Source organism: Megalobrama amblycephala, linkage group LG12, assembly GCF_018812025.1.
Source record: "Megalobrama amblycephala isolate DHTTF-2021 linkage group LG12, ASM1881202v1, whole genome shotgun sequence".
NCBI lineage: Eukaryota > Metazoa > Chordata > Actinopteri > Cypriniformes > Xenocyprididae > Megalobrama > Megalobrama amblycephala.
The window spans coordinates 27,806,158-27,815,829 of NC_063055.1; the positions used below are offsets into that span (position 1 = coordinate 27,806,158).

Below are 9,672 nucleotides of genomic sequence, written 5' to 3' on the forward strand. Positions count from 1 at the left end.
GTAAACTATATACAGGGAGCCCTTTACAATTAACAGCAGAGCCCAAATTATTAAATTCAGTTGCTATTTATTTTTAGATAATTAACACTCAAAAAACAAAAAAAAAACAAAAAAAAACCAAACAAACATGTAAACTGCACATAAGGCATTAACTTCTAAATCTAATTATAAAATTATTTTTCAATAATTTTTCTACTCCAGTTCATTTTTGAAATATGATCATTTACACAGTTACTGTCATAACTTGTTTTCATGACAAATTTATTTAAATTTATATTAAATTAAGACATTACTAACAGGTAAAGTAAATATAATGAATATTTAAGCTAATATAGTGCATAGAATTGCTCCCCTCTAGAGTTCATTTCTCTAATGGACTAACATGTTGAGGAGAATAAATGACTTGCTTGAGGTGATGCTATCTGAGATATTATTATCCAGGGCCGTAAGTATAGGTCGTAAGTATATATATATATCATTTATATATACTTATTTTAAGTATATATAAATTATATATACTTAAAATAATTGTGTAAGTAGTAAAGCAATACAAACGCAAATGGGTGTTTTAAGTTTAGGAACATTTTGAGTCAACCCTCCCTTGCCTCACAATGATTTGGTCCACCGCGCACGTCACACTAGAAGTTCAGCGGTGCCGGCGGGAGAGAACAGTTCTTCAGACAGTAACGTTAGTTGAGGATCAGAACCTAAAGATACAAAGAAAAAAAAAACTTGAGATGCGGCGATTGCAATTTTTTTTGGCCGATTCCGATTTTCTTTTGTTAGTGAGATCGGCCGATACCGATTTTTGCAGATTCCGATTTTCTTTCTAAGAACTATAATTGACAACATATACAAACAAAAATCTACTTTTCGTCAATGCAAAGTTTTATTTTCATTAAAAAAAACACAAGTAAAAGTCAGTAATAAAATATAAACAGACAAATAAATGCAATAGAATAAAGAGAGCTATGAAACTAAGTTTTTCGGGTTAACTGGGTTTCTATTCAAGTAAGAAATACTACAGAAATTAAAGTAATCAAATGTAAAATAACACATTCAGCCTTTAAAGGTGCCCTAGCATTAAAAATTGAATTTATATTGGCATAGTTGAATAACAAGAGTTCAGTACATGGAAATGACATACAGTGAGTCTCAAACACCATTGTTTCCTCCTTCTTATATAAATCTCATTTGTTTAAAAGACCTCCAAAGAACAGGCGAATCTCAACATAACACCGACTGTTACGTAACAGTCGGGGTGTACGCCCCCAATATTTGCATATGTCAGCCCATGTTCCCAACATTATGAAAGGCATTACACAAGGGCAGCCAGACTAGGTAAGCAAGCAATAACAACAGTGAAAAATGGCAGATGGAGCAATAATAACTGACATGATCCATGATATCATATTTTTTGTGATATTTGTAAATTGTCTTTATAAATGTTTCGTTAGCATGTTGTTAATGTAGACTACTGTTGGTTAAAGTTACCATCGTTTATTACTGTATTCACGGAGACAAGAGCCGTCGCTATTTTCATTTTTAAACACTTGCAGTCTGTATAATTCATAAACAACTTCATTCTTTATAAATCTCTCCAACAGTGTGTAATGTTAGCTTTAGCCCGTTAGCCACAGAGCACAGCCTCAAACTCATTCAGAATCAAATGTAAACACCCAAATAAATACTATACTCACATGACCCGAAGCATGCATGCAGCATACATGACGAACATCTTGTAAAGATCCATTTAAGGGTTATATTAGCTGTGTGAACTTTGTAAATGCACTGTATTATAGAGTCGCGAGCTCGATGGGCAGGGAGCATGAGATTTAAAGGGCCAGCAGCCCTGAATCGGTGCATAGTTAATGATGCCCCAAAATAGGCAGTTAAAAAAATTATTTAAAAAAAATCTGTGGGGTATTTTGAGCTGAAACTTCAGACACATTCAGGGGACACCTTAGACTTATATTACATCTTGTAAAAAAACATTCAATGGCACCTTTAAGAGTTTATGAACAGTGTTCAACAGACCCAATACTGTTACACACAACATGGGTTCACTATTCAAAACTGACTGTTTATCTGAATTCTCGCCAAGATTGCCTGTGCCGCTGGTTTTGACATACTTTTGTATGTATTTGACCTTTTAAGCGCAGTATGCCACTCATTTTGGTACTTCGGACTCAGTTAGAGACTGAGCGTGGCTTGTTCGCTCCAATATAGATCAGTGGTGCGTGTGCTTTCGGTGTGAACGCGAAACCTGCGGGAATGACTAAAATTTATGCGCAATACAAGCACTACTTAACCGGAGCGAATGAGGCGAGTGAGAGAGAGGAGGCGCCTGCGTGGGTGTGTGTCACTTCACCGTGACAGAGAAGAGAGCGAGAACACGCATTTGACGTTATTGCCTGTGCCACTGGTAACAAAACGGATCAGCTCGGAATCTGTAAGAAGTGAGACTGATCGGCCGATTCCGATCTCTGGCCGATCGATCGGTGCAACTGTTTTTGTGACGGAACTTGTCGAACATCCAAAACAATGCTGTGTGCTGGGCTAAATGTGCAAGTTGTATGTGAGTGCATATGATGATATATATTAGGGGTGTAACCGTACACGTATTTGTCCCAAACCATCACAGTACAGACATCACAGTTTGGTGCAGTCAGACGACGAATATAGTCAGTCACAGGGTAATTCTGTGTTAAAAATGACAGCTTGAATGCTAAGAAAATTAGGACTAAATGCATTGTTTTTTTTTATCTGGACCAAAAGAACTGAGAGAATCGAACTACAAATGTGAACACTAGAGGCGTTTCTCAAAACCAAGTTCGCAAAGTTCGGACTCGCGTCCTTGGTAGGACTTGGCAAGTTCAACTCAGGAGAACAAACTCCTGTGAACGGGAGAACACAAGTCCGGTGCAAATGGACCAGCAGCGTACTTGATAACGTCAGCGCTTTAGTAGGATACAAATGTTAACTAGCCATATATAAAGTTATGAAACGTCACGTTGCCCTCAGCCAAAACGGAGCCAGCGGCAAATGTCAGAAGGACTAGCCGAGTTAAGGCTGCTCTCGGCTGGGTACATGAGCGCTGAGCGTCCGGTGATCGCCTGGATCTCACAACTCCGACAACGTCAGATTAAATTTTCAGAAAGGTGCTATCTTTATCAATAAACCACAAATTTGAGCTTTAAACCAGCACATTCTTGCCAGAAAACTCTTAAAACTACATATCGTGACATAATAACAGTAATATGTTTAAATTATGTGGGTTTTCTCCTTTACTACTGATGATTGCTGGTTAGTGCGAGATGCATTCTGGGATACCTGGCTGTCTCAAGTCTGCACAAGTCACCTCTCGATGCATCATCGATACAAGGGGCGGATCAAGAACAGATCCAGGGATTTGAACTGAACTTGGCTAGATGCGAACTTTGAATTGGAACAGTACTTGGACAGCGACTGATAACGTTTCACAAGTTCACAAGAACACAAGTACAGACAAGTACACATATTGAGAAACGGCTTAGGGCTGCCCCCGACTAAAGATTTTTCTAGTCGACTAGTAGTCATTCATTTAAGCCATTATTCACACGTTTATATTAATTTAATTACTTAAATACTGGGGGTGAAATATATGCCTATTCCACGCTCAAGCGCACACACAAAGCTTGCCGCAAAGCACTGGCAAAAGTAATGATTATCAGTGTGTTGGGAAAAAATAGCACAGAGACATTGTAGCCTATACACACTGCACTGTAAACCCGAATAAGTTCACAGAACTCAAAAAATATTTTGTAACAGATTACACAAAAACATTTAAGTGATGTTTTTAAATGTTTTAGGTTTACATAAAATAAAAATTACATTTCCAGCTGCCTTAAATTATCTCAATGTTATCTTATAAATATTGATATTTCTCAACTTATAATTAGGGAGTAATTCACTAAATATTTTCACTATTTTTCAACTCATATAATGTGGGAAATACACTCAAATTTTTCACTATTTTTCAACTCATATAATGTGGGAAATACACTCAAATTTTTCACTATTTTTCAACTCAAATAATGTGGGAAATACACTCAAATTTTTCACTATTTTTCAACTCAAATAATGTGGTAAATACACTCAAAATGTTCAATATTTTCCAACTCATATAATTTGGGAAATACACTAAATTTTCAATAAATTTTAACTCTTAATGTGGGACATGCACTCAAAATTAATTCTAAACTGAAATACTGATGTCGGCCCACTACACAATCAGCTAATAATGTTAGAAACCATGAAAGTGACACTACAGTCGCAATTTGAACAACTTGTTTTATTTAATACAATGCGCTTTTTAAAAGGCATGAATCAAAGGAGCAGCAGTCAAAATCAAAGTGCTTGTGAAATTAAAACAAAAAGAAAATGACCCCATGAAAACAAAATGTTTTTTAAAGTACAATATGTGTTAATAATAAAACATTCAAACAAAAATACTGGTTGTACTTCAACTGGCAACATCAAGTTAGTGCATCAAGGTATAGGCAATCAATGTATTAAATCTGAGGTAGAACAGGCAAACAGTGTCAGATCTTAAATCTGAGGCAGAAGAGGCAAACAGTGTCAGATCTTAAATCTGAGGTAGAACAGGCAAACAGTGTCAGATCTTACATTTGAGGCAGAGGCGGCAAACAGTGTCAGATCTTACATCTGAGGCAGAAGAGGCAAACAGTGTCAGATCTTAAATCTGAGGTAGAACAGGCAAATTATTACATTTGTAAAAAGGGGGGGACTTTCTCAATACTCAACTCAAATAATCCATCCTGAGTGATTCACTCATTAAACAAATCATTCTTCAGCGTCAGTAGACGCCCTTTCAGTGGTTTGTTGTCCTCAAGACACATCACAACTTTTTGGATAAATGTGAATGTAAGTTCAAGATTCTTTGGGTACTGTAGGTCTAGTGCATAGACGTACCCAAAGAGCAGGAGAAATGAGTCAGCCAGAGTCGTGGGACCACTCACAAGTATTTCATCCTCCACGACAATACAGATGCTCTCAGGGACTGAAGAGGGCCGCATCAATAGTGTCATCCATGACGACTGTCAGGAGAGCCACTGGAGTGTCAGTGAGGTCTGGGACAATCTGCTGACTATAAAACACAAATAATACATGAATGAGTTCAGCTCCTCAAGGATACAAATCATGGTAATGATGTCTAGACATTACTGTCACTTTGCACTTAGACTGCAACTAAGCTACATGTTTAAACTATTTTCTTTACATATGCTTATATCTTATGTTAGTTTCACACCTATCTGTTAGCATACTTTTTGTTTAGTGGAATGATTTACACTTAACTTTTCATTTATGCAATTTCTACACGTCAGTTTGCAGAATAACAACTCAAGTAAAACAGGTCCTGGGGGATATTCCAGAAAGGACGTTCAACAAACTGAGCCTAACCCTGAACTCTTGAGTTAACTTACCCTTTGAAGTGAAACTGAGTTTTCACTTCCAGAACAGCTGATCTGAGTTAGGTAAGTCGACTCGGAGTATGTTAACTCAGAGTTGAGCTCGTGCCTGACGACCTAGTAAAAAGCCATCATCAATGGAGCTCCGGTACTGTGACATTTTCTGACTGCGGCCATAATAAAAAAAAATCACTGACAGAGTTTTAGATGCGCTCGTCTATATATTTTGAATTTAACATCACTTTATTTTATATTAGCCTTTGAGGAAGTGGTTGAATGTTGTTCAATGTTTTATTTAAGGCTATTTTATTTCATTCAAATCAGCTGAAAATGAAATATAAAAACAGTCTCACAATGGCTCCTCACTTCGTTTTTATTTCACATATTAAAGTAAAAGTTTATTCAGTGGATAATTTCACTTGTAGCTTTTACCACCAACAGATGCTGTTTAACACACATCTGTGTCCTAACATCCTCCTGAGTAGGGCTGGACAATAATTCAATATCAATATATATCGCGATATAATTTTTTTTCGATAACGGTGATATGATTTTTAAACACATTTCCGGTATTTCGACATATACATTACTGCATCACTGATTTGAGGCGCAGCCGTTAGAAAGAGCAGAACGCGATTGGCTATTTGCGTGATGACGTACACCACAGAGACATGCAGCCACCAGCCACCAGCCAGTGCTCAACAGTTGTAGATCAAACGCGAACGCGGCAAGTTTTACAAAATTGAGTACACCTGATGCAAATGCGACGGAACAAGCTTCCACAACTTGATGAAAATATGTGTGCATACCTACACCGTGCTGGTTAATGTTTGGTGCAGGAGAATGTGTGAAATAAAAACTTTAAACACGGATAACTTACTTTATTCTGTATGAATTATGTGTCACGTGGCTAGTGTTATTAAACTCATCGCGGAGCTCCGCGCTGAAACCGATCATATGCGCTCCGCCTGGATATCATAAAATCATATTTTTCATGTGTTCGTATTCAAACTCCAGTTCTGACCGCATCGCGAGCAAAATACAAACAACACACGTGCTGTGCTGAGGTAAACAGCCTACGGCTCGCGTGTTTGAACGCAGCTAGAGCAGGCAGAGGTGAATGAACAGCACTTGTGATATTTGAATTCTCCGCTGTAATGCGATCTCATGCGAACATATTTTCCATTTGTGCTGTAGATTACAGCAAAACAATCCACATGCACACAAACCTCTGCTCTGGTCGCGTCGCAGGAAAACGCATTGTGTTGTGGCACTGAGAAAACTAGCACCAACGATGTCTCTGAATGACAAGAGACCGAGGCGAGAGAAGTGATGCTTCCTCATGCATAATACCGCAATTATAATCTTATGCATACTACAGTGCAGTGATTGGATTAACTTTATGTCATGAATATATATATATGGCGAGATTCGCTCTAAACAGTCTACGTCAGCATGTTCGACCATGCCCATACTTGGGCCTAAAGTACACGATTACGTCAGATTTTGTGACGTTGCTCCGACTCAGCTTTTCAAACAGGAAGACAGAAATCGCTCTGAAAAATGCAAAAATAACTATTTTTCACTTATTAAAGGATTAGTTCACTTTTAAATAAACTTTTGCTTACAATTTCCTCACCCCCATGTCATCCAAGATGTCCATGTCCTTCTTTCTTCAGTCGAAAAGAAATTAAGGTTTTTGATGAAAACATTCCAGGATTTTTCTCCATACAATGGGTTTGAATGGGCACCAGACAGTTCAAGGTCCTAAAGACAGTTTCAGTGCAGCTTCAAAGGGCTTTAAACAATACCAGACGATGAATAAGGGTCTTATCTAGCAAAACGATCAGTCATTTTTTAAAAATAAAAAAAAAAATTAAGTTTTATAAGCACAAATGTTCTCCTTGCTCTGTTCTCGGATGCGCGTTCGTGACGTCACGTAATACGCAATTATGTTGAAAAGGTCATGCTTGACATAGGCGGAAGTACAGATTCGGTGTTTACAACTTAAACATGCAAATACTAAGTCAAACGCCGTTTACAAAAAAAGGTAAAACAACAATGTCGGACGAGGAGAAGATGAGTTTTTCGCCTGCCCTACCTTTTGAACCGGAATACACAGAGGAAGAAATTAGGCAGATGGAAGAGACTGCTGCGGCGACACACACCTCTCAAGCATCAGGCAGACGAAGATCTAACGAGACGTGGTGGTGCACATGTGGCAAATGCCAACCATTGCCAACAGAAGAAGAATCTAGATGCTGCCACGACTGGACCATTTCAGTCCCGCCATTAGAATCAGTCGGTGAGTCCCTGTTTCCATCTCGCTGCATTACCGGACAAAATTTCCACCGTTACTGAGCAACAGCGAGGGGGTCGCACACCGGACGCGAAGCTCAGCGCAGAGCCACGTCTTTAAAATTTTTATATTTTTAATAAAAATTTAACAGGGTTAGTATTTGCACGTTCAAGTTGTAAACACCGAATCTGTACTTCCGCCTATGTCAAGCGTGACCTTTTCAACGTAATTGCGTATTACGTGACGTCACGAACGCGCATCCGAGAACAGAGCAAGGAGAACATTTGTGCTTATAAAACTTAATTTTTTTTTTTATTTTTAAAAAATGACTGATCGTTTTGCTAGATAAGACCCTTATTCATCGTCTGGTATTGTTTAAAGCCCTTTGAAGCTGCACTGAAACTGTCTTTAGGACCTTGAACTGTCTGGTGCCCATTCAAACCCATTGTATGGAGAAAAATCCTGGAATGTTTTCATCAAAAACCTTAATTTCTTTTCGACTGAAGAAAGAAGGACATGGACATCTTGGATGACATGGGGGCGAGTAAATTATAAGAAAAAGTTTATTTAAAAGTGAACTAATCCTTTAATAACATTGAGTACCTTTAGTGTTTTCAATGATGTGCAGCCTACACCTGTTTACATCTCAAAAAAAAAAGTGTTTTGGGGTTTCATGACCCTTTAAGAATAATAAAATCACCCTACGTTATAGTTTAATGTTAAAGATATTAATATTACTAAAAAATAAGTGAGTCTTATGTTTATTTTAATGTTTGTATGAAGGCTAAATACAAATAAAAGCTGAACATAAATTTATTTGTACTGTTTTTATTTCTAAAATATTATATAGTTTTATAGGAAGAGATTTCATAGATTTGGCAAATTCATTTTTCAGACGGATGTAGGTACAGACATCCGTTGTGGCCGTTCTTGGCAGTTTTTCTGAGGCTATTATATAGTTCATATCGATATCGGAATTATATCGTATCGACCGAAATTAAGAATTATATTGTGATATAAATTTTGGCCATATCGTCCAGCCCTACTCCTGAGTAGATGAACATGAAGTGGTGCTCACCTCCACCACTTGCAACAGAGGCAGAGCAGCTGGTCCTGGGTTAGGGTTTCCCTCTGGAATGGATAACTCTGTTTCCCTCATCTCAGAGTTCACTCTGAGTTTTCACTTAACCTGCTTTCTGGAATACCCCCCTGGAGTTCTTTGAGTGATGTCATATGTTTAAGCTTCAATATGTATATATGTTTAGTGCTTCAGTTCAAGCTGATTGAATAGCTAAGCAAAGGGATTGATAGTGAGGCCAGTACACTTACATTACAGGTCCTGAAGAACTTGAAGGCATCTTCACGCAGGTACACAGGAAGAGCACGGAGGACGAGTGCCCGTCTTATATTTACATTACGTTGTTCCTAGATGGACAAAAAATATCCATTACAATAGTAATTACACAAATGCAGAGCAAACACTTTATCAAAGTGTTAAATAGCTCCATATTCTGGTGGTGGTCATTGCTATAGATTCAGTATTTGGGGTCATCATTTCTTCAGTAAAACATTTTTAAAATTAAACATTTCTATTGTAAATACTTTAACTCAAAAGAAAAAACTTAAAATTGTAAATCAAATTTCACATAAACAGTAGTTATTTGGACTTCTTCAAATTGTAGCCGATAAAGTATCTTTTTAAGGTTCCTCTTTCTGATAGAATACATCGTCAAGACGTCTATGTCCTATGAGATGACAATGTTGTGTTCATGGCATAATCACTTAACCTCAAGGCACAATTCGAGTCGGGGCAATTAACACTATGGCTTCTTACAGTTCGTCTGCAAACAATCTGTTAATAATCTGTTTCTGAATCATGCAAAGTTAAAAATTCACCTGAAG

The 9,672-nt window shown here is 37.6% G+C and overlaps 1 protein-coding gene across 1 annotated transcript in view; it reads left to right on the forward strand.

The window, feature by feature from the left end:
• The window catches only part of si:ch73-138n13.1 (calponin homology domain-containing protein DDB_G0272472), a 61,154-nt gene that overhangs the window by 2,908 nt on the left and 48,574 nt on the right, over positions 1-9,672 (forward strand). The gene's annotated exons all lie outside the window — the stretch shown is intronic.